Genomic DNA, 5,000 nt, shown 5'->3' with positions numbered 1-5,000 from the left:
CGGGCACCGCAGGGAGGCAGAGCCATCGCACTTGCCGGGTGGCAGAGGAAGGACCGGACTATGTACAATAGCGGCCAACGACTCCCAGAGCCGGTTGTGCGGCGTCTGCTCTCAGCCTAAGAGGCTTCTGGGAGTGCTCAGGCAAGGGTCAGCCTGCACCCTTGCTGGCAGCACCCAGGGGAACCAGGACGCTTGCATCTCTCGCCTTCATTTTCGACACAAGCGCCTGAGGAGGGACGCCACCCCTCCCCTTGCGTCAAGAGACCTCCCCACCAGCCTCTGACTGATTCTTAGAACGGACGGAAAGAGTCGGGCAAGCCTGTCAAAGCTTTGAGCGAATGTCAAAAGCTTTAGACTTCCGCGAACTCTCCGGCTTGCACTGAGACGCGAGGTCGATGTGCTAAGCACCACGGGGCCCCTTTCGCCTGCAGGTCCCGAGCCGCCAACATGTTCTTAGTATCGTGTTCTCCAAACCTGGGTGACGGGCACCGCAGGGAGGCAGAGCCATCGCACTTGCCGGGTGGCAGAGGAAGGACCGGACTATGTACAATAGCGGCCAACGACTCCCAGAGCCGGTAGTGCGGCGTCTGCTCTCAGCCTAAGAGGCTTCTGGGAGTGCTCAGGCAAGGGTCAGCCTGCACCCTTGCTGGCAGCACCCAGGGGAACCAGGACGCTTGCATCTCTCGCCTTCATTTTCGACACAAACGCCTGAGGAGGGAAGCCAACCCTCCGTGTGTCAAGAGACCGTCCCCGCCCCGGCCTCCGACTGATTCTTAGAACGGACGGAAAGAGTCAGGCAAGCCTGTTAAGACTTCCGCGAACTCTCCGGCTTGCACTGAGACGCGAGGTCGATGTGCTCAGCACCACGGGGCCCCTTTCGCCTGCAGGTCCCGAGCCGCCAACATGTTCTAAGTATCGTGTTCTCCAAACCTGGGTGACGGGCACCGCAGGGAGGCAGAGCCATCGCACTTGCCGGGTGGCAGAGGAAGGACCGGACTATGTACAATAGCGGCCAACGACTCCCAGAGCCGGTAGTGCGGCGCCTGCTCTCAGCCTAAGAGGCTTTTGGGAGTGCTCAGGCAAGGGTCAGCCTGCACCCTTGCTGGCAGCACCCAGGGGAACCAGGACGCTTGCATCTCTCGCCTTCATTTTCGACACAAACGCCTGAGGAGGGAAGCCAACCCTCCGTGTGTCAAGAGACCGTCCCCGCCCCGGCCTCCGACTGATTCTTAGAACGGACGGAAAGAGTCAGGCAAGCCTGTTAAGACTTCCGCGAACTCTCCGGCTTGCACTGAGACGCGAGGTCGATGTGCTCAGCACCACGGGGCCCCCTTCGCCTGCAGGTCCCGAGCCGCCAACAAGTTCTAAGTATCGTGTTCCCCAAACCTGGGTGACGAGCACCGCAGGGAGGCAGAGCCATCGCACTTGCCGGGTGGCAGAGGAAGGACCGGACTATGTACAATAGCGGCCAACGACTCCCAGAGCCGGTAGTGCGGCGCCTGCTCTCAGCTTAAGAGGCTTTTGGGAGTGCTCAGGCAAGGGTCAGCCTGCACCCTTGCTGGCAGCACCCAGGGGAACCAGGACGCTTGCATCTCTCGCCTTCATTTTCGACACAAACACCTGAGGAGGGAAGCCAACCCTCCGTGTGTCAAGAGACCGTCCCCGCCCCGGCCTCCGACTGATTCTTAGAACGGACGGAAAGAGTCAGGCAAGCCTGTCAAAGAATTGAGCAGATGTCAAAATCTTTTAAGACTTCCGCGAACTCTCCGGCTTGCACTGAGACCCGAGGTCGATGTGCTCAGCACCACGGGGCCCCTTTCGCCTGCAGGTCCCGAGCCGCCAACATGTTCTAAGTATCGTGTTCCCCAAACCTGGGTGACGAGCACCGCAGGGCGGCAGAGCCATCGCACTTGCCGGGTGGCAGAGGAAGGACCGGACTATGTACAATAGCGGCCAACCACTCCCAGAGCCGGTAGTGCGGCGTGCGAGGTCTGCTCTCAGCGGAAGAGGGTTTTGGGAATGCTCAGGCAAGGGCCAGCCTGCACCCTTCCTGGCCGCTCCCACGGGAACCAGGCTACTTGCAATCCTTTCCCCCAATAGCAAGTGCCTTTTGGAGGGACGGCCGGAGTCAACGTGGGGTTTGCCCGCCCTCCAAAGTGTCAAGAGACCGCCGCACAGGCCTCTGACTGATTCTTAGAACAGGCAGCAAGAGTTGGGTAAGTCTGTCGAAAATTTGACAAAGTGTCAAAAATTAGACTTCCGAGAGCTCTTGGGCATGCACACAGGCCTGTCATTCAAGTGCTCTGCCCGCGGAACCGTTTTTCGGATGCCTTTCAAAGTGGTCCCGCGCCGCCATTTTGTTCTAAAAATCGTGTTCCCAGAAATCTCCGGGTACCCCGCCAACCTCACTGTGTCACAATGTCAAGTGGCACTGAATGGGTCTGAATTTCAAATTCGACTGCTTCGCTCTGGAACTCGAACCCGGCAAAACCGTTTGGATTTTTCCCGGTCCAGACTTCCGCGGCAGACAAAGTTAAAGTTTTCGGGCTGCAGACTCAAAACGACATCTGGCCAACCGCCGGGCTCAATTCGCCCAGTTCCTCCGGCACTTCGGAACTCATGTTCGGCATGAGTTTTTGAATCTTTCCCGATGCTTCGGCATTTTCCTCCGCTGACACTTAGAATATTTTTCACACTTGGCCGAAAATTTTTCTAAGTTTTTCTGGTTACTGATTTCTTCTTTTCGGGCATTTTTCTAAGTTTTCTTGGTTACTCATTTCTCATTTTCAAACATTTTTCTAAGTTTTTCTGGTTACTGATTTCTTCTTTTTGGGCATTTTTCTAAGTTTTCTTGGTTACTCATTTCTCATTTTCAAACATTTTTCTAAGTTTTTCTGGTTACTCATTTCTCATTTTCAAACATTTTTCTAAGTTTTTCTGGTTACTGATTTCTTCTTTTTGGGCATTTTTCTAAGTTTTCTTGGTTACTCATTTCTCATTTTCAAACATTTTTCTAAGTTTTTCTGGTTACTGATTTCTTCTTTTTGGGCATTTTTCTAAGTTTTCTTGGTTACTCATTTCTCATTTTCAAACATTTTTCTAAGTTTTCTTGGTTACTCATTTCTCATTTTCAAACATTTTTCTAAGTTTTTCTGGTTACTGATTTCTTCTTTTTGGGCATTTTTCTAAGTTTTCTTGGTTACTCATTTCTCATTTTCAAACATTTTTCTAAGTTTTTCTGGTTACTCATTTCTCATTTTCAAACATTTTTCTAAGTTTTTCTGGTTACTGATTTCTTCTTTTTGGGCATTTTTCTAAGTTTTCTTGGTTACTCATTTCTCATTTTCAAACATTTTTCTAAGTTTTTCTGGTTACTCATTTCTCATTTTCAAACATTTTTCTAAGTTTTCTGGTTACTCATTTCTGCTTTTCCAACGTTTTACTAAGTTTTGCTGGTTACTGAGTTCACACTTTTAAACATTTTCGGGCATTTTTCTACGTTTTTCATGTTACTCATTTAGCACTTTCAGGCACTTTCCTATGCTTTCCTGCTTACTGATTTCACACTTTTAAGCATCTTCGGGCATGTTCCCTAAGTTTTGCAGTTCATTCGTTTGGGACAGTCAGGCAGCTTTCCTAAGCTTTCCTGGTAACCGAATTCACATTGTTGAGAACTTTGGAACCCTTCCCTAAGCTGTGCTGGTTACTCACTTTACCTCTTCAGACACTTGCCCCCGTTGTGACAGAGACCACTTCCCGACTCGGGAAATGCACCAAATTCGGCCTGAACTCAGAGGGCAGTCCCCCCTCGAAGGCGTGGAAGTCGGCAGAATCGCCGGGTCAAATCCGGCTGAGCTACCCGGCTTGGAAGCCTCAAAGTCGGTATGAGCTGTCAGGTTCACTCCCATCCCCGTTTGGACCACTTCCCGACTCGGGAAATTCACCAAATTCGGCCTGAACTCAGAGGACAGTCCCCCCTCGAAGGCGTGACAGTCGGCAGAACCGCCGGATCAAATCCGGCTGAGCTACCCGGCCCCGAAGCCTCAAAGTCGGTAAGAGCTGTCAGGTTCACTCCCATCCCCGTTTGGACCACTTCCCGACTCGGGAAATTCACCAAATTCGGCCTGAACTTATACAACAGTCCCCCTCGAAGGCGTGACAGTCGGCAGAACCGCCGGATCAAATCCGGTTGAGCTACCCGGCTTGGAAGCCCCAAAGTCGGTAAGAGCTGTCAGGTTCACTCCCATCCCCGTTTGGACCACTTCCCGACTCGGGAAATTCACCAAATTCGGCCTGAACTTATACAACAGTCCCCCCTCGAAGGCGTGACAGTCGCTAGAACCGCCGGATCAAATCCGGTTGAGCTACCGGCTTGGAAGCCCAAAGTCGGTAAGAGCTGTCAGGTTCACTCCCATCCCCGTTTGGACCACTTCCCGACTTAGGAAATTCACCAAATTCGGCCTGAACTTAGAGGAGAGTCCCCGCTCGAAGGCGTGGAAGTCGGCAGAATCGCCGGGTCAAATCCGACTGAGCTACCCGGCCGAAGCCTCAATGTCGGTAAGAGCTGTCAGGTTCACTCCCATCCCCGTTTGGACCACTTCCCGACTCGGGAAATTCACCAAATTCGGCCTGAACTTAGACAACAGTCCCCCCTCGAAGCCGTGGCAGTCGCTAGAACCGCCGGATCAAATCCGGTTGAGCTACCCGGCTTGGAAGCCCCAAAGTCGGTATGAGCTGTCAGGTTCACTCCCATCCCCGTTTGGACCACTTCCCGACTTAGGAAAATCACCAAATTCGGCCTGAACTCAGAGGGCAGGCCCCCTCGAAGGCCAGGCATTCGGCAGAACCGCGGGTCAAATCCGACTGTGCTACCCGGCCCCAAAGCCTCAAAGTTGGTATGAGCAGTTAGGTTCACTCCCATCCCCGTTTGGACCACTTCCCGACTTAGGAAATTCACCAAATTCGGCCTGAACTTAGAGGAGAGTCCCCGCTCGAAGGCG

The sequence above is a fragment of the Hemiscyllium ocellatum genome (assembly GCF_020745735.1).
Source record: "Hemiscyllium ocellatum isolate sHemOce1 chromosome 15 unlocalized genomic scaffold, sHemOce1.pat.X.cur. SUPER_15_unloc_14, whole genome shotgun sequence".
In the NCBI taxonomy this organism is placed as follows: Eukaryota; Metazoa; Chordata; class Chondrichthyes; order Orectolobiformes; family Hemiscylliidae; genus Hemiscyllium; species Hemiscyllium ocellatum.
This window is presented reverse-complemented; position numbering follows the sequence as displayed.